This window comes from Pinus tabuliformis, chromosome 2_2, assembly GCF_031772625.1.
Source record: "Pinus tabuliformis cultivar Carrire ecotype Pingquan chromosome 2_2, CPIR1, whole genome shotgun sequence".
NCBI classification, from domain to species: Eukaryota; Viridiplantae; Streptophyta; class Pinopsida; order Pinales; family Pinaceae; genus Pinus; species Pinus tabuliformis.
Window position 1 is genome coordinate 637,931,638 of NC_142300.1, and position 21,564 is coordinate 637,953,201.

A 21,564-nucleotide genomic window follows, 5' to 3' on the forward strand; every position below is an offset into this window, starting at 1 on the left:
GGGAGATTGAGGTTTTGGAGGGGCAAATGGGCACCAAATTTAGAAATTCCACTTGGGTTGGAAAGTAGACAGGAAGGGCTTTCTAAAAATAACACTTGGGCTCAATTTGGACTTCAGGAAGTTCCTCAAAACCAGCTCCTAAGTGGCACGATGCATACATCTTTTGGTGCGGCGCACAGAGACCCAAAGGCCAAATCACTTCCGCTCTCCGAGAATTTGATTTGTTTCAGTGCGATTTTCTCCAAGTAAGTTTTTCAAAGCCTATTCGATAATTTTTGGCTATGGTACTATGGTTTAGAAGTAGTTGAAAGCGAATATTGGTGCGTGATTGACTTTAACGAAATTTCAGGTGGGCCCGTTCATTAACATACATGTTTTCTCTTCATTAAAGGCGCATCTTATTTAAAATCCATGTCATTAAAATGATAGTTGTTATTCAAATGGCCAAAAGGAAGGCGAACAGTCACCCAGGAAGGTCTACGCTACATTTTTTATTTTTTTTATTGGTCATCAGAGAAATTAAATGTAACGTTGCTCCCATTACTGGTGGTTGGCTTTTCATTTCCAGTTTGTAATGATTAAACAATCCCCCAAATTTGGGTTGATCGAATTTCTCATAGCAAAGCTTATTTATTGTATTGAAAGTCATTTTGAAGAAGGTTGGAATTTCTAGGAATAGCGTGGAGAAAAAACCAGCACTTTCATTGTACAGTTTTGGCTTGGAGATTAATAGAAGGATGCAGCTCTGATTCATGAGATCCCTGTGGTGTGAGTGTAGCAATGTGTTTTTCTTTCTATGTTTCATATGTATTCTGTTATGTTTACCATCCATTCATTATCATTTCTGGTTGAATGCTCTTAAGTAGAAAAGGTAGAATCTAGTTTATGATCTGCCTTTTAAAGCATTCATATTTTGTGTATCTTCTTCTATCTGAAAAGGATTCATGCGTATGCCCGTTTTAGCTTTCTCAACAGTCTTTCCACTCCATTTTTATTTAAATCTGATTGCTAAACCTCCCGCCTATCTTGCCTCACGAAATATTATGTGTCTTTGATTTAATTTCCCAGCTCATGCGGTCCTTTGGTCCCACACAACCCAGAAAATTCAGTCATTTAAAAAATCACCTTTTTCCATATCTATTTACTAGCCTAAAATCAGCATCCATTTTAAGTCATCTCAGACCATATTGTTTATTCTTCACTGAGTGTGACCTGGAGAGAGCCCTCTCCTGTTCTGGTAGGGCTAGCTACCAGACTCAGAGTGGTTTGTGGTTATCCTGAATTTTGCCTTCCTTCTGCCTAAGGCAGATTTAGGCTCTAACAAATCCTCTTATAGGTAAAGTGACTCATACTGTGAATAAGTCCAAGTGTATCAAGGCGAGGAACAAAGGGATCTCACTAACCCTCGGTGACAGAATACAGATGGGAGATGTACTTGATACTGCTCATAGAGCCCTGGTTGGTCAAGTCCCAGGTCGATCTTATAATTCATATCATCTCAGGTAGTGGATCATTGAAATTTGGGGTCAATTTCTTAAAGAACTACCCTCGGTGGTCACCCTATCTCGCGGATGGCTCGCTCTTTGATTTCAGCATCCAAAATATGTTACATGGGTCCTGTCAAAGTTTTGGCATATTGAATTGGCCTCGATTTTTCTGAAGTGATGGAGTCCATTATTCGACCCGAATCGTGAACAATTGGAAGCTAGCCCCCATCTAGTTTTTCTTGCCTAACCTTCCGCTTCATCTCTGGTCTGAAGATATCTTCAAGCGCATTGGGAACGTGCTCAGGACATTTCTGGACTATGACAAATCTTACATTGTATCTGGTAACATGGCTATGGTGTGTATCCTGGTCCATACTAACACCCGTGAAGGCCTGGAGGAGTACCTTATTATTCAGTGGAAACACCACACATCTATAGATTCTTGATTATGAAGGAGTATATTTTAGTTGTCTTCATTGTCATAAGGTTGGACACCTATATACGTAATGTCCTCTTATTGCTACCATATTTGTATCTAAGCCTCTATCTGACTCTAATGGAGCAGAAGTGTCATCTGGATCATAGGACAAACAATCCCCAAAATCTGTTGGTCAACCTCCAATATGAAAAGCTTAACCACATGGATCGTCCTCCTCTCCTATTTCTCCTCCCTCTGTTACCGATTCACATTTTTTTGTAACTTTATCTTAATGCATGTCATTTGCATTCGTACAATATCCTCTTATTTTTCCCTCCATATCCCTCCCTCCCACTTACTTTGATACCCTCCTAACTATCCCTGACATTCTGCTTTCTGCTCCCTCATCTGAGACATTGAATTTCTCTCTACTGAACCATCCATATCACCTTTGTTCCCTGCTCAATTCATCATCTCATGTTTGTTGTGCCATTGGTATTGTTCCCCTTCCAAAATTGTCCAAATCTACAAGGGGCAGACATTCTCATATGTCTAAGGCTATTCATCAAGCTACACTAGATGTCGATGAGGGTAGACAACTATCCATTGACAGGGTCCTTAGAGCAATGAACACCCTTTCCTTGGTTTCTCCATGAAGTGGCTCTCTTTTAATTGCCACAGGCTAGCTACTCCTGCAAAAAAACTAGCCTTTTGGAGACTTATTGAAATTTCCTCAAACTTATTGACCATATTATCCTGCCCTTGAATCCCTTTTATCTGGATGGAAATTCCATGCATTAGATATCCATGGTCGATCTAGTGGTATTGCATTTGGTTTCAATCCTAGGGCATTCAACCTTCTCAACGTTTGGGGAGGTGATGGATTAATTGGGGCTAACATCTTTTCTTCTCATCTTGGGAGGGATCTGATGTTGATTAACATTTATGGACCCTGTCAAAATCAAGCTAAAGTTTAGGACAATTTTCTCAATTTATCTTTTATGCAAGCTGACAACATCATCATGGGGGGAGACCTCAACTTCTCCATTGGACATGCAGAATATTGGGGGGATAATGCATAGGTTGACCCACTATCTGATTCCATTGGTCTTCTCTTGGAAGAGCACCACCTCACTGATATCCCCATGGCTTGGCCCAAACTCAGATGGCGAAACAGAAGAATTGGGGATGATATGATCGCTAGAAGATTGGATCATTTCCTCATTGAAGAAGCACTTATTGGAAGCCTCTCTTTGTACAAAAAATGGGTGGGATCGGGAGGATTATCAGACCACTCTCCCATTTACCTTGAGATTGCAGGAGTAGCTCGCAAGCCAAAATCCCCATTTAAGTTTAATACGACTTTGCTCAAGCATGAGGAGTACACCAAAATGGTCTCTAATTAATGGAAATATCCCCCTCCCACTCCTCGTCAGTCTCATGCTAAATGATTTTATGCAAAACTTCAGTGTCTTAAGTAGAAAACAATAGAATGGGCCAGAGTCAAAAGGATGAGGGATGACCTCAACCTCAAAAATATTGAAGATGAGTTTTCTAATTTAGAAGATGTGGATGGAAGAGGTTTTTACTTTGTTGAAGCTAAAAATCACCTCACTCGGCTTGAAGCTGAGAGGAACATAACAATTGTGGACATAGAATAAACATGGAGTCTTAGGAGTCGAGCCATATGATTACAATATGGGGATGACAACACAAATTTTTATCATCATTTTGTAAATCGTTGCTATGCTAACAAAACTATATGGAATTTGGATAATGATACTAGACAACTGGTTCAATCGTTCAGTCAACTGGCCTCTCTCACCACATCACATTTCAGTCAACTATTCAAGGCACCTCAGGAAGCTACTATAGCAGAGATTATCAAAGTAACTAGATTTTCCCTAGATTTGTTGATCAGAAAGCTGTTATCAAGTGTTGCATTACTGGATATACATATTTGACTAAAAATTCATTTTGAGTGGTTCAATGCTAAACTTGAACTGTAGCTTGAGTGATGCAGCACTGAAATGGAAAACGGTGAATCTCAACAAAATGGTTGGTGTCGCCACCGTCCAAGAGTGGTTGTGGATAGTGGAGGAAGCACAAGGTGGGGTAGGTTGACATGGGTGTAAGGATAAAAGATTGGGATGAGAAGCACCACAGTCAGTAGTTCTTTCCTTTTTATTTTAAACAAATATTTAAAATTTAATTTAATTCAAGTGTTGAAATATTTATGGATGGCGAATTGATTTCAGATATTTTAATTTGTTAATTATAACAAATTGTACAATTTTTTTTTCATGTTTTATTATATATAATTTTATGGTAAAATCAATATTATTAATTTTAATACAGGAATTATAAAATAAATTGAAGTTGAAATGATAATAGATTATTCATAGAATCCTTGAATTGATGTCAGAAAATCACAGAGAGAGAAATGAAATGGCGAATAAATGCTCATCTAGCAACTGGGCATCGACCATTCTTTCCTCACCTGTAGGGAAAGTTAATCTAGACAAAAAATTTGCAACTACATTTTATTTTCCAAGCTTATCAATAATAGTTAGATCAAACTATTGTAACAAAAGTAACCATCTAATAATTTGGGCATTCACATCAAGTTTGTTCATCAAATATTTAATCGAAGCATGAACGATATGTACAAAGGTCTGGTAACTAGTAATGTAATGTCTAAATTTATTCAAGGAATGGACAATAGCTAGGAGCTCATTTTCAGTCGCTATGTAGTTCAACTCAGCCTTGGATAGATTTTGGATGATGTAGTAAATGGCATAAGGTAGGTTGTCATCTATCTGGTCCATAGCTGCTCCTATAGATTTGTGAGAGGCATCAGGATGGATGTGAAAAGGAAGAGCCCAGTTTGGGCCTCAGAGTATAGGTGCAGTAATCAACTTGTCCTTTAGGGTTTCTAGGGCCTCTTAACAACTTTCTAACAATTAAAATTTGGAGTCCTTGGCTAATAGTCTAAACAAGGGAAAGGCTACCTTGTTGGAGTCTTTTATGAATCTCTTATAGTATCCAGCTAAGCCTAAGAAACTTCTGACATCCCTCTGATTCTGAGGATTATGGACCCTCTTTATGATAGTTATCTTATTTGGGTCTACTTCCAGTCATTCTTGGGATATTGAGTGACCTAGAACAGTCCCTGTAGTCATTAAGAACTCAGACTTCTAGGAACTAAGGGATAAGTTCATTTCAATGCATTTGTTAAATAGCTTTCCCAAGCTAGAGAGAGCCTCCAGGAAATCACACCCATAGGGGGTGAAATTATCCATATAAATTTCCACAGAATCATGGACTAGCTCTACAAAGATGATTAAAATTTCCCTCTAGAAAGTGGTAGGGGCATTGCATAAATAGAAAGGAAGGACCCTATAAGAAAAGGTACCCCAACGACAGGTGAAGGTGGTTTTATCTTGGTCCTCTAGAATGATCTGGATTTGATTGTAACCACTGAATCCATCGAGGAAATATAAGAACTTTTTTCCTGCCAGACCATCTAATACTTGGTTAATGAAAGGTAGAGGGAAATGGTCCTCTTTTGTGGCTACGTTTAGCTCTCGGTAATCCACACAGATCCTCCACTTTCCATTTTTATTTGGAACCAGAACTAGAGGAGACACCACTTACTATCTTAGATGGTGTAAAAGAATCCTGCATCCAACAAATTCTGCAGTTCTTCTTCGACTATATCCTTAAGGGTTGGGTTCATTCTCCTCTGAGGTTGGTGGTCTAGCTTGTAGCCTTCCTTAATGTAAATGTGGTGAGTACACACTGAAGGTCTCACTCCCTTCATTTCCATGTAAGTCCAGGCAAAGGGATTCAAATTATTTCCTAGCATGTCACATAACTCCTCTTCCTGAGGTACAGAGAGAGAGGGGTTGGTTTTCAATGTTCTTTTTGGGACAAATACTATCATCTTGAAATTACTAGGGCTTGATTAGGCTAAGCATAGATCAATCCAAGGGTTATATTTGGATTCCTTCACTAACTCCTTTAGAGACATGGTATTAGGGGGTTGATTCTGGAGGATTTTCTCAATCAGGTCATCTTCATCAGGTGTCCCCCCTCCTATAGTAGCATCTATGGTACAAATTGGGGAAGAGTAGAATTCATATTATTCGTCCTCTTCTAACCATAAAGGTAAGTCATGCTCTAGAGATGGTTGAGAAGGACGGTACAAGACCAATTTCTTAGGCAGATGCCCATTTTTAATGGTCATATGCCCAACCTTGCAACTTATTTAAGCATCGACAGTGGATAGCCATGGCCTCCTCAAGATGAAAGGATAACCATTGAACTTTGTCTTAGGTTGGACAACTTAGAATTCAGCAGGGTATTCCTAAGAATCAATGAAGACCATCACATCCTCAAAAAATCCCTCAGGAGCTATTGTGGACCTATTCGCAAGCTGCAAGATTGTTGTGGTATTTTTTAATGATCCCTAGAGATTCAGTTTAAGCATAGTCTCCTTAGTCTTCACATTGATGGTAGCATCAAGATCGATCAAGGTATGGGGGGAAATGATTACATTGATTTGTACATCTACCACAGGACTTCCAGGATCTAGACACTTTGGGAAAATCACCCCCCCCCCCAACATTAAGTGAGATAGTTGTCCAATGATTTTAATGGTAGGGGTGTATTTATTTCACCTTCCCCAAAGTTTGAAACACTTCTCCTTGATTAACTTGTTTTATATGGGGACATCTTTGATAGCTTGGAGAAGCAAGATTTTAACACACAAATTTTTCAGTTCACCCAGAAGCTCAGTCTCTTCTGGGGTGTGCTGGACAGGATGGGTTATTCTCTCAGGAAAAGGAGGTGAATTTGCTTGAGGAACACTTTCCTTCTTTTCCTCTTCATGTTCCTCAGGTGGAGATGGAGGTTGATTATCCGGAAGAACTCTTCCAGACCTGAGGTTAATTTCTTGAATTTACATGGCATAGGTAGGGTAGGATGTTTCTCCACTGTAGACCTATTGTGACTATCTGTTGTTCGGGTTCAGATTTGGTTGGGAATGCATCTGAGGTTGTTTAGATGGAGCATGGTGTAGGATCTATGGTTGCGATGGAGGTGGAGGTAGTAAAGTTGGAGCTTGTTTTTATGGGGGCCTCCACCCTTGGGATGGTCCATTCCATTGAATTTGTGACGGAGCATATGGCTAAAATGGTTGGTTGGCAGGTTGGGAATGGTATTGAGGTTCAAAAAACTAGGGAGAAGGTGTGGACCACGAAGGATGAGCAGGAGGGCACCAAGGGGGAATGGATGTATTCTGATTAGGGTTGAATATGAATAGGATTCCCCTTCCATGCCTTGCTAGTATGGTCAAGGTCCTTGAGGCCTCCTTTGGTTGTTGTAGCAGAGTTGTATAGTCACCCCTTTAGTTCCCTGATACATAGCTTTTAATCTAGGCAGAGAAGGGCACTAGTTTGTGGATTGCTTTTCCTCACAAACCGAGAATATTTCTATAAGGTTTAATGGAAATTCATTCCTAGGGTGCCTCCTGGTGCATCTAGGGAAGACAATAACTAAGGTTCTCTCTACTTTCTCCTTCTTCCTCTTGATCTTCATTGTGTCCATTTACAGAGGAAGGGTATGCATCATTTCACTCTTAAAGTTTTGCAAGATGTTCCCAATTTCAATTTTTATGGATGTGTTGGAGGAGGACAAACTGGACAAATCTTGACTAACCCTACACTTCTTTCTAGCTGCCCTACAATGATTAGGGTTTCTAGGAGATCTTCCCTGATCCCCCTAAGAAGGACTAGCTTAAGCGATTCAAGATCAAGGGTGCACCTGGCCCTTTTGTAGCTGAGTTGGAATCTTTCCTCATAATATTCTAAAGATTCATCATGTCCCAAGGTCATTATAAAAATTTCCTCTTTGGTATCTTTGGACCTATAGTAGTCCCTATACTTATTGTTGAAGGCTTGTTGCATCTGAGCCCAGGTGGTGATACTGTCCCCAGGTAAACCCATGAACCAGCGCAAGGTTGCATCTTTGAGAGTGGATGGGAATAATTTCAACTTCTGATCATCATAGGCATAATCATAAGTTCTGCATATGAAAAAAAATCAAACAAAAAAGTATCCGAGTCTTTTGAGGTCAGTCCATGTAAGTGAGGAAGAGCATAGGGGCTTATGTTTTTCATCCAAGCATCCCATTAGTTTCTATGATGGGAAAAGCACCCTAAACTCTATTTTCAGCTCCTTCTCTATCTCCAATCCCATTTCTATTTTCAACCATGGATAAGTTGGTGGAATGTCTCTTCTTCTTCCCCGATAGGCTCTTCAAAACTGTCTGGTTGTTCGCCTAATGGATCCTCTAGCTCACAACCATCGAAGAAGGGGGAAGGTTGGATGTTTGATGTGGTGGGAGTATTTGGCAAAAATTTCCCTAAGTTGTCTCTACTCCTTCGAGGCATCAAAGGAGTTTGTTTTCTTCCTTTAGGGTTATTTTTAGAACTTCTTGCAGAATGGAAAGAAAAAAAACGAAATTGCAACTACTTGTTGAATAGAACTAATTGCAGAATTGGAAAGAAAACAAAACCAGATTGCAACTATCTACTGAATGGAACTATTTGCAGAATGAGAAATAAATAAGGAAATAAAGAAAGAAAGCAGAAATCACATCTACTCAGACACCTCCCCGACAACGGTGCCAAAAAGTGATGAGTTCTAGTATTGCAGCAAGAATGTTGCAACTCCTGGGACTACCAACTTTACTTCGTCAACCCGAGGTTTGTACAAACTTGGAGGTGGCAGTGTTGTATAAACAAATAGAAGTAATGGTCTACTCTTGTCACTTTTCAATTGGGGCGATAGACCACTAGGGTTTCTCAAACTAGTCTTCTATTGACTAGAAGAAGTCTGACTACCAAATGGAGAAGGGAAAATTATCCTTAATGAAAGAAAAGGAATGTTGCCTACTTTAAGGAATGAAATACTAAATTGGAAGATGCTTGTAAAGTGACATGAAATCCTTTAGCTACTCATTGCCACCCTTTTATTGAAAAGAAACCTAGCTTAACCGTATTTATAACATTTGATGATCTAAACTAGCTGAGAATGGAATCTGATCTAGGGAGTATTATAATTGTTCCATGCATGTGCTAATTTAGAAATTGTAGAAAAATCTCTTTTTTTATGTTTTCTTGTTATGAATGCAATTGCTAATATTTACTTGTTCTTTAGTATGGGGGACAAGGATGGAGGAAGAGTTCTAGACTAGTCTTCAGGGGATGGAAGCCAAGTGGAGGCCTAATCCAATCTTAAATGACAATTTTGCTAAATTTGGGCTCAAAATAGGCTACTACAAGGTTTCCTGTAGTACTGCTACAGGATGTCCTTGTTCTACTACAAGATGCCTTGTTTTACTACAGGAAACAAGCCGAAAGCTTATGATATGGTAGGGAAGGTGAAAAGAAGTGTGGGAAAGGTATATGATAGGGGAATAAGGCATGGAAGAGGTAAGAACTATCCAGGGATCAATCAAGTGCTTCATGATTGTTGGCTTTGCTCAATGGAAATGGAAATTTTGCTTACTATTGTGACCCTCAACAACCCCCCTTTTATTAGTGTTAGCAATAACATTAATAAATGGGGACCCTTCCAATAAATCAAAACTTAGCACTTAATATTGCCTTTTTGTTTAAGGATAAAATAAGATATCAAAGTGAAACATGCTAAAACATGCAAATTTACCTTTTTCATACCACAAGACCTAAGGAAAAATATTTATAAGCGGAAGCTCTCAAATATTAAGTAAACCTTCCACAAAACCCACTTTTTAACGATAGTATCTCATCACAAAAAGGTCATGGCGAGCATCTATTACACAAAGAACTCCTCGAAAATGCGATCTGCGAGAATGCGAGATCTTAAGTCCAACAACATTATCGCATCCTAAATTCTAAAATTCGCAATGCCACTTTACATAGCACACTTCAATATCACGAAATGCGATAAATTCTCACAAATCACATATCGCAGTCACCCGATGTAGTAATGGAATAAAGATAATAGGTTTTGCAATATTTTGATCTATGATATTGCGAAGCAAATCACAAAATCGCTTTCTCGTGGATCTAAAGACTCAGAGTTCTATGACAGTACTTTCTGTCGTTCAATGCAAAGTTATGAGCATTAAATTTTAGCTTAACTGTCCATTAGTGGTTATTTATTAAAAACGATTCGGATCAGGGTAAAAGGACCATTTCACGCAAGGTGATATCTTTGATATGATTTAAAGAATTAAAGCTTTCTCGTCACCTTATTTTTCTATTGATATTTCCTGTATTCATTATCATCCTTATCATATCCTTGCTTTCTGCTTGTATTTTTCAGGAAGAGTACGCAGAGCATAATACACGATGATATGGGAAAGAAAGGCAAAGCACCTACATCTGAGAGAACAGAAATGACTCCATTATTCACAGACACCACTTGTACTAAGGAAGCAGGGATATCTACCTGGGAATCGATGTACTGATTGTTAGAAGAGGAAAACCCAAGAATTATGAAGGCTACAGTTACAGCAGATGGACACGGCTCCTCCGAAGCGTCCCTAATTGAGATTGCATGCTCGTTTCTACATCGTATTATGGCAAGGCCAAATATACTCCGCTACACTCATATGGTTAAATGGGTCATAGATCATGTAGTTATATCTGATAGAGAGTTAAAGACGGCCAGTCAACTAGTCATGGGGTCATTTACCCCTAGCAATTTGAGATGCATGTATCACTTACCAGAACCTCAGGCTTCTTACAATAAGCAATTTGTAGAAAAATTTGCCAAGGACAACAAAGATTTGGCGGAATGCACAAAACGTTGTTCTGCCAAGGAGGAACCACTAAAGAAGGATAAAAATGGTATGTAAACCACTGACTCTCTTTGCTCTCCTTATTGATTTATCGCCGCAATGTTGTGTAGATTGTTTGGAAGACCAGACATCAATAAGTTTTCATTAGAGTGGTTACCTCTATTGGATGCAGCCACCAATGCCACCAGAATGGATTGGGCCCAAATTTTATCAGATAATTTATCCTTTGCTATTTTAGGATATCGAACTAAAAGAAATTTTGCTCAGAGGGTTTACCCTCCATTCTTTTTAAGTGCCTACGTCATGGACACCTTTTGTTTTGTCTCTGATTTTCCTATCATGGGATGGAAGTGGACAGTACAGAACCCTCTTCCTATTTAGATTTATCACAAAGAACTGTGGGAATTCAATTTCATCTCACATTTCTACAAGATTTGTCATGGAGTGATGCTCGCTATCCATAAAATACTCTACAAAAAAGATGCCCCAAGATTCTCCCCAGAAGCTGAAGTTGACATTCTCCCTGTGGGAAGGTGGTTTGAGGAGGAGTTATTCACATACATCAGGGTATTTGGTAGCATCGCTTCACCTCACGTACTTCCTTTGTATGTCCCCAACAAACTAATGGCCAGAGAAATAGCTTACCAGACCTGTGGTTTTGGGAGAATAAGCAAAGTGCTCAAAGATTCTAAAAAGGCCATTTGGCCTCAATTCCGTGTAGTCTGTGGGGATTTTGCATTATTTGACTTAGGTGATGCTTTAAAAGAGGTTGATAACATGTTATGTTTAGAGCTACCAAAGTTCCCGGGGAGGCAGTACGATCCCTTTGGTGTTGTAAAGAATTTTACCACAATGGTCAAAATAAAAGTGTTTACCAATGAAGAAGATCTCTTTGATGATGTCTTTCTATAGAAGAACACTTTCAGAGAGGTTCTACATATGGCAAAAATTCAGTTTGATCAAGAAAAACTTCAAAATTTTAACAATTACAGAGAATAAAGGTTAACAAAGCTCCCATTGGACCAATTGCGCATTGAAGCAATAAGGGAGCCCACTCCCAGTATTAGCATAAGTGGAAGTTCAGAAGAAGAGAAGTCTAAATCAAATTCTGAAAAAGAATTGGCTGAAAAATCTGGTGAGCAGTCCAAGAGTGAACACAACAGAAGTGAGGGGTCAATTAAAGACACAACTCAATCTAAAGAAAAGCTTGATCAACAGGTTTTGTCTCCAAAACAAGCTGAGACTCCCGCTCCCCTTGCAAAGCCAACCAAGCCACTTGTAGTGGATCTAGAAAAGGAATGGGAGAATTTTAATGAGCTAATCAACACTGAGGAACAGAGTGCAGAGCCACTTACAAAACCAAGAGAGACAACCATGGAAATGATAGTATACTCAAGAGACAAAGCACATTCCTGTTGCTCCATCATCCGAAATTGTACTAAAAATAGAGGAGATTCCTCCTTTGGATGTATTTTATAGCTCACAACATAAGGTTGTCGTCAGGAGGCAAAGGAAGAAAAGAAAAATAGATGTCATGCTCTCTCCAGAGGCTGAACCTCTAGATGTTCTTTAAAAATACCCAACTACAGACCCATCAGAAAACCTAACCAGGCTCTCTCAGATTGTAGGGGCATATGCTTCTGCAACAATTGATAAAGCAACTGAAGTTCAAATGCTATTAAAAGAAAAGGAGGATAAGATCCTATTTTTAGAACAACAACTATAGTAGGCCAGCATCAGTCAAGAAGTAGAGATATAATTGGCAAAACTCTAGCAGAACTTCCAGCAAATGCAATTGGATTATCCAAGAAATCTGGCCAATAAAGAAGAATAGTTATAGACCATGATAGGACTGCATAAGGATGATCCTAATATTGAAGAATTTATCACAGAAGCACTCGCTCTTAGTTCCCAACTCTTGCAACAGGAAGAAACACTCTACCAAAAGATCTCGCAATGGAATTCCCATTGCGAAAGAGCGATAACATTACAAATCAAGTCGTAGATTTATGACTTGATTATGATACAATTTTTAAGAAGGTTTCTCACTTTTTGAGCTGGCAGAGATCAGAGGAAGGAAAAAGAGCGGAATTTCCCAGAATCAATGAATCTCATAAAGAAATGTTATTTGCAAAATGGGGTTCCTAGCTTAAAGAAGCAGAGCAGGCGATGGAGGAAGCAACGACAGCGGTAAACAACGTCATCGAGTGCATTAATGAAAATATGCACAAGGCATATTTGATATCAGAGACCACTCTAGGATTCCTCCCAAAGGCACAATAGTTGCAAACAGAGTGGAAACAAACAACAAAGGAAAAGGCTGAGTCAATTAAACAGGTAAATAGGTTAAACTGGGACACATACTAGCAGTACCTAGTAAAGCCACATAGCCAATGGATGACCCTAAAATGCCTCATAACCTTCGCCGAGAAGATATTACCATCTCTTGCCAATTTCATATTTGTAGGACAACTAAAAGCTGAAGTCTGCCAACCGACGCTCTTGAAGCCGATGCTGGATATTTGCAACTTAAAAGAACAGATGCATGATTTATCATAGATACGTTTTAGTTTTATTTTTAGTTCATTTTTGCTTAAAATGAGGAAGGTGGTTTAAACCTCCTCATCTATTTTGTAATATTTATTTTTAGTTTTCATTAGAGTAGTATTTAAACCCCTCTCATGCATTTAGAGAGGGGTCCAGAATTTTATCAAAAATAATTCTTCAAAACGTGCAGTTTACCCCCCACTGAGGAGGTTTTGATAAAATGAATGGAACAAGATTTATTTTTATATGAGTTTAATGTTTGCTACTGAAATGAACTTTTGTACTCTTAGTGGATGTTGAGTTATTTGAAGATAAATCTATATTGCTGAAGCCCATGAGTAGAACCTATTACCAATGGTATTTTATCTCCTAATACTTTTTACTTATGTGCCAAGTGATAAATTATTTTCGGTTATTGATATATGAAAGTCTGAATGTTCAGTTGTCATTATTGCACTTCTATATGGTGATAACTATTCTTTTTATGCTGAGTATATGAATAACTCTTACGCGATATGTTTCTCATAATTGTTTCGGCTAACTTTTGATACGCAACAATCATTTTTAATGGATTCCTTTCTCGTAGTGATTGAATGATTTTTATTATCAATTGTTGTTAGAAGTTATTGTAGATCACGTAAGTAAAATGTTACTCCCTGGATAGTTTAAAGTTAGATGTTTTCTTTCATTAGAATAAATCACACATGTTAGTTAAAAGGTAGATTAGATTTAGAATAAGCATGTCCCCCTTAAACCTTAAAAAGAAAAACATCATCCCGTTAGTGCAGCATCATAAACAGATTGGGAAACTGGTATCCCCAGTCAGAGCCACTATTCCAAATGGAAAAGGAGCTGATTTCAAGGTCCAGACCGGGTGGTTATCCCCCTTGTTGTAGACCCGATTTTCGGGCCTTCAACATATTTGGCGCTAGAAGGAGGGCCGACTGTGAATGGCAAGTAAATCCACATCTTCACGTGATTCTAAGAGTAAAACTCCCTCACCAACACATTAAACTCCTCACTCGCATTCTAAATCTTCCATCATTGAACCAGAAGTTGAAAAGAAAAATACAGAGTACATTACTGAAATCCCAAACAACCTAGATCATTCCTCTTCAGATTCCCCTGAGTTACAAACTTTGGTTCATAAGTTACAGGGAATTTCTTTATCTAAAGTGGAATTTGAGTTTTCCCAAGTTAGTGTCACTTCTCATCTGACCCCGACTCAACGAGTGACTAGAGCACAAAGCGAAAATTTAGGAATCCCACCTGTTGAGTTTCCTTTACCGAGTCATTAGAAAGCTAGAAAAACACCGGTAGAATCTCAGAGTGAGGTTTTATCATCATCTTCATCTACCATCCCATCCATATCATCGCAAGTTCATTCATTCACCCCACAACTTCATATCATGGTTCACACTTGTACAGGAGCGACATCCTCCTCTACCCAACCACATTCATTTACGGCAACATCTTCCACTACTCATATCCCAATGATGGCAGAAAATCCTCCACCAAGGCCATGGGCCAATCCAGGAGCTGTTAGGATGCCTATACCCTTATCGCAATTACCAGCTCATCCTGAAAAATGGCTCCCAAATTTCAACCCTAATAATGGCCTATCAGCTAAAGAGCATATACATAATTTCATGATGTCCATCAATCTAAATGGAGTAACAGAGGAGGACGCAGTTGTACGATTATTCCCTTATAATTTAAAAGGAGCAGCAGGATCATGGTATTTCTCATTACCATCAGGCTCCATTAATAACTTGGATACATTCCAAGATCAGATTTTAACTAAATTTGGAGATGACCGATCTACAACAACTTTAATTAATGACCTCTCCAATTCGAAAGCTAAACCAAAAGAACCAATCAAGGATTTCAATTCTCGCTTCAACAAATTGTTAAATAAAATACTAGCAACATCGAAGCCTAACAACGAAGTCAAAAATGAATGGTACATTTCCTCTTTGCCTTCAAATTTAGCCATCTTTGTAGAGAGGGCTGCCAAGCCAACATTGGCTGAAAATATGAAAGAAGCGATAGCTATGGAAAATCATATCCTAGCCATAGAAAAAAAAAATTGTTGTAGATGAAAGAAAGTCTAAAAAAGTCGCTTTTAGAGATGACACTAAGAAAAAACAATCAAAAGACCCATTCAACTTGGAAGGGTTACAGAAAGTTTTAAAAGCCATGTCTAATGAAATGGTAGATATTAAGAAACAAGTGGCAGAAACCTCTTCCAAGAAAACTTTTAAACCTTTCAAGAGGAATCCTTCAACTGACGAAAACTCCCAACACTGTAACAAACGTAGAATCAGAAGGGGAAGAAGAGGAAGTTTCAAATGAGGAACATACTGATGATGATGAAGTTGTAGAACTACAAGGAATGTGGGACTTCATTCTTCTGGATGAAGAAGATCGAGATGCCTTACCAGTTACTACCAGATGTAGAAATCAACTTGATCCTCCATAATCTAGTTCTAAACAAAAAAACCCACGCCCGGCTTCTAAAGATAAAATCACAAGAAAGAAATCCTCACCAAAGGCTACTCAAACAAACCCAGTCCAATTTGATTCAACAAATCCATATAAAACACTTATCATTTCCGATGAAATGGAGTATAACATTGTTGAAGACATGAAGAAGACTAGGGCTAACATTACTTTTCATGAGCTGAGCAATTAAAGCATCAACAGAAACTACTCTTGAAAGAGCTGCATGCAGTACCTATTGCGCCTCTACCTGCTGCTGTAATCTCACAAGCTACTCATGAAATGGGAAGACCTCCGACTGGTATGTCAAATAAAGTCGATCCAAATGACATTGCTTTAATTGGAGGAAGGTCAAAATCCCATACTCCTCCATTCCTCCTTACCTTTGAAGTTTTCAATAAAAATTTGCATAACTGTTTGGTAGACTCTGGTGCTTCATCTAATATTTTGCCTAAGACAGTTTGCGCAAAGTTAAATGTCCAACCTCAAAAGTCTGCAGTACGCATAGTACAGCTAGACCAGTCTCAAGTCAAGGTTATCAGTGAACTTAATCAAGTGACCATAAGGCTTTCATCAAATCCAAAGGTATGTCAAGTCATTGATATACTTGTTGCAGATATCCCTGAATTTTATGGATTAATTCTTAGTAGGGATTGGTCAGAGAAGCTTCACGGTTACTTTGCAACCAATTGGTCTCATATGTGGCTCCCTTACAATGGTAAACCAAATTAGATAAAGGTTGAGCGAGAAAGACACCAAAAGTATATAGTAACGAAGTTAGAAGGAGAAAACAAACCTACAGCGTACAACAATAATATCATTGGAAACTATTCTGTTGATTCGTTCTTAGGGAATTTCAATGCTCATACTTCACCTTTTTTAGAAAATTCAGTTTTATCTCAGATAGAATTTTTTTCTCAAACAGATACTTCTAGATGCATTGACTTCGTAGATAGGCCTGTAAATAAATCTTTGTTTTGGAAATTATTTTTCTATGGCTCTAAGTCTAATGACGAAGCACGAGCAGGTTGTATATTAATTAGTCCAAAAGAAGAGAAAACCATGCTAACCTGTAGACTCGAATTCGATTACACAAACAATACTGCGGAATATGAAGCTGCAGTTCAAGGGTTATACAAGGAAATCGGGCTTTATATCAAATATCTACAAGTATTTGGTGATTCTGAGATTGTTATTAAGCAGGTAAGAAATACTATACATTGTCTATCAGGACACTTGAAACATTATAAATCATTAGTACAAGACTTGATTTCACACTTTATAGCATTCATCATTTCATCTATTCCGAGACTCCAAAATTCTAGTTCTGATCTCCTTGCTAATGTAGCTTCCAAGCTCATTCCCTCAGAAGACTATAGTCCAGAAAGATTCTCAATTGAATTAATCTTTAGACCCTCCATCCCAGATAATGTCACAAAATGGAGAGTTTTTAACGATGATCCTAATATTGTAAGTTTTCTCACTTCAGAAGGCTCTTACAGTAATCAGATAATTGATGAAGACCAACATGACACACAACTAGAACAAGGAAGCACCAATAATGCTATACCCAAATATGTAGTCAAGTTGGAAGACCTTTATGATTTAAAGGACAAATTCAAAAGGTCCACCAATTCAAAACTTCAGAGTTCAACTCTGAGATATGAATTAGTGAATCTAGGAATTGACATAAAACCGTAGAATATCAACTTAGGTCCTGGTCTAGCTCCTGAGGAAAAATCAGCTTTCATTCGACCGTTGAAACAATATAAAAATGTCTTTGCCTAGAATTACGATGACCTCAAAACCTACGACACTTCAATCATACAACATACAATTCCAATGATCGCTGACGAAAAGCTAGTCCAACAGAAGTTGAGGAAAATCCATCCTCATTTGGAAAACCAGATTAAGTCTGAGTTGAACAAATTATTGAAAGCCAAAATTATTTTTCTGTTCGACATTCTAAGTGGTTTTCTAACCTGTTACCAGTTAGAAAGAAAAACGGAGATATCCGAATTTGTATTGACTTTTGAAATCTCAATAAAGCTTGCCAAAAGGATAATTTTCCACTACCCCCTATGGAACAGATATTACAAGCAGTTGCAGGGTCTGAACTGATATCCTTTTTGGATGGCTTCTCGAGGTATAACCAAATTTTAGAACACCCGGATGAATTGAAGATGACGTTTAGAACGAAATGGGGCACATATGCATACCAAAAAATGCCATTTGGGTTGATTAATGCCGGTGCCACATTTCAAAGGGCCATGGACATTGTGTTTAAAGGATTGGTGAACAAGTCAGTGGTGATTTACTTAGATGACATAACAGTGTATTCTGAAAAACGTAGTAGTTACCTCAGAGATTTAAAGCAGAACAATGTCAAAAGTATGGGATCTCACTTAATCCAAAAAAGTCCTTTTTTGCATTAAGTGAAGGAAAGCTTCTTGGATTCATAGTGTCTAAATCTAGAATCCATATTGATCCAAATAGGATTAAGGAGATTTCTGAGATATCCTTACCCCATAACAAAAAAGCAATGCAATCCTTCCTTTTTCAGATCAATTTCATTAAAATATTTGTTCCCGACTTCTCAAGAATTGTGTCACCTCTCCAAGCAATGATTAAGAAAAAATCTCTCTTCAAATGGGGTCAGGCAGAACATGAAGTATTCAGCCCGATAAAGCAAGTGATTATAAATGCCACATCTGTAGTGACTCCAAAATTTTCTGATCCTTTCATTTTGTATAAATTTGCCTCTAAGAAATCATATGATGCAATACTCACACAAGCCAATCAAGATAAAGCCGAAGCCCCAATTGCTTTCTTCAGCTCAAACTTGTAAGGAGCTGAATTAAATTATTCCAACGTTGAGAAATAGGCTTATGCTGTATTCAAAGAAATTAAACACTTTAGACCCTTTCTTCTCAAAAATCATACAAAAATAATAGTACCATTTCCAGTGTTAAGAAATCTTTTGGTACAAAAAGACGTGGGTGAAAAGAGAGAAAATTGGGTTATAGCCCTGCAAGAATATGACGCTAAAATCAAGCCAACAAATATTGTAAAACATCAAGGTTTTTGCAGGATGTTGGCTGGAGCATCGCACATATCTGAAATACAGTCCCCAGACAGTGAGGTACAAATGCATGAGGTAAGCCTAAACGATAATGAATCAAGATATGTTGATATCATGTTTTACTTAAAGAATGGATATGCTCCTTCACATTTGAATCATACAAAGAAAAGAGCCCTGAGATTAAAAGCTAAGCAATATCAAATAGTAAATCATGCACTCTTTAGGATGAATTATGATTCTGTTCTTCTTAGATCCCTTGAGAAATTTGAAGTTGAAAAATTATTGCAGGAACCTCATGATGGACTAGTAGGTGGACATTACGCAGGAGATGCGACAACACACAGAATATTGCGCGCAGGCTACTACTGGCCAACATTATTTAAGGATGCACATAGCTATGTAAGAAGATGTCAAATTTGTCAAACGACTGCTGGAAGATAGAGGAAACCATGATTGCCATTACAGCCGGTCAACATCGATCAACCATTTGAACAATGGGGATTAGATATAATAGGTGAGATTGTTCCTCGCTCTTCTAAATATCATAAGTACATCCTTACAGCTACCAATTACTTTACCAAATGGGTAGAAGCAATCCCGCTCAAGTTAGCCAACTCCGAAAGTATCATCGAATTCATAGATCAATTTATAATTACCATGTTTGGCTTACCTTCGGCTTTAATGTTTGATAATGCATCATATTTTTCTGGTAATGCTATGACTGAATTTGCACTCAAAAGAGGTTTTAAGCTTAAGTATTCTGCCAATTATTATTCGCAAGGAAATGGGTTAGCTGAATCAACAAACAAAAACCTTATCATAATCATTAAAAGGACTATTGATCAAAATCATAGAAATTGGCATAAGTCTTTGATGTGCGCTCTTTGGGCAGATCGAATAATTCAGAAAACTTCTATTGGCACGTTTCCTTTTAATTTAGTTTTTGGGAAAGAAGTGGTCCTCCCAACACATCTAGCTATTACTTCTTTAGCCTTAGTTCAATTCATCGAAGAAACTCCTTCCTCATCCGTGCAATTAAGACAATTGCAGATTCTTAAGCTAGAAGAGGAACGAGAAAAGGCCAAAATTACCCATGCGCATCATCAATAATTAGTAAAGGCTTCTTTTGATTCAAACTTGGTATCGAGAAAATATTTTCAGCTTGGAGACTTAGTATTGAAATGGGATAAAGCCCATGAAGAGAAAGGCAAGCATACTAAATTCTAATGGATGTGGCTTGGACCATTCCAAATTGTTGAAATCATAGGTCCATCGACTTTCATGTTACAAGACTTAGCAGGGAAAAGAGAATCTTTACCTGTTAATGGACAGATCCTTAAAAAATACTTTCCATAGAAGATGACCTCTTCTATTTTTGTAAATTATTATTTTTAGTTTGTTTTTTCTTTTTGATAATAAAACAAGTTGAAAATGTTTACCTTTGGTTTCCACCAGGGAAAATTTTAAGAACCCCCCCTAAATTTATAAATATAATAAATGGGCGAATCTCCATGGTATATAGGAAAAATGGAAGGCGATTTTATCAATAATATAATATGTATATATAATTTTTTGGCGAATCTCTCACCAGGCATGGCGAATATTTTACTCAATTATAAAATCTTGTAAGATCTTGACAAGTCTTTCACTAAATAATAAAACTTTGTAAAGTCCTAGTGAATCTTAGCATAGGCTACATGCTAGTTTAATTCCCCCATTTAAATAGGCTACATTCCAGGTGAATACCATGGGTCAATACCATGTGCCATTTTGGTGAATACCATGGGTCAATACCATGTGCCATTTTGGTGAATACCATGGGTCAATACCATGTGCCATTTTTATTTTTATTTATTCTAATATTAGGGTTAATAATGGTTTTTTGCATGGTATTAATAACAATCTAGTCCATGGTATTTGTCCCATAGTATTTTGGCCATAGGTTTCACCTAAATATAACCCATTTTTTGAGTGTTCGTAAATATAAGGTGACTTATGGAGTAAATATAAAAAAATGTTTTATTTGTTTACCATACCTCTCGTTTATTTATATTTTTATTAATTTACCATACCTCTTTTACAAATATGGTATTTGGCCCATAGGATTCACTTAAATAAAACCTCTTTCTTGAGCCTTCATAAATAGAACGAGGGTTATGGATTAAATATAAAAAGAGGTTTTATTTATTTACGATACGTCTAGTTTATTTATATTTTTATTTATTTACCATACCTTTTGAGTAAGTATAAAAAGACGTTTTATTTATTTACCATACCTCCACTTTACCTATATTTTTATTTGTTTACACCCTTACATGTATATAAGGTGACTTATGGAGTAAATATACAAAATGTTTTATTTATTTACCATACCTCTCATTTATTTATATTTTTATTAATTTACCATACCTCTTTTATAAATATGGTATTTGGCCCATAGGATTCACTTAAATAAAACCTATTCTTGAAAATGGGCGAATGGATTCACTTAAATAAAACCTATTATTGAAAATGGGCGAATGGAAGGTTGTAAGTCCTAATTTCAAGGGCTAAATTTACCTTTTTTACCCTCTCCCTTAAAATAAGGTGGGCTATTTGAGGTGATTTGTAAAAATGTACTATGATACAAAATATTCGCCCACTAAAAATTTAAAACCCCTTAATTTCGCCAAAGG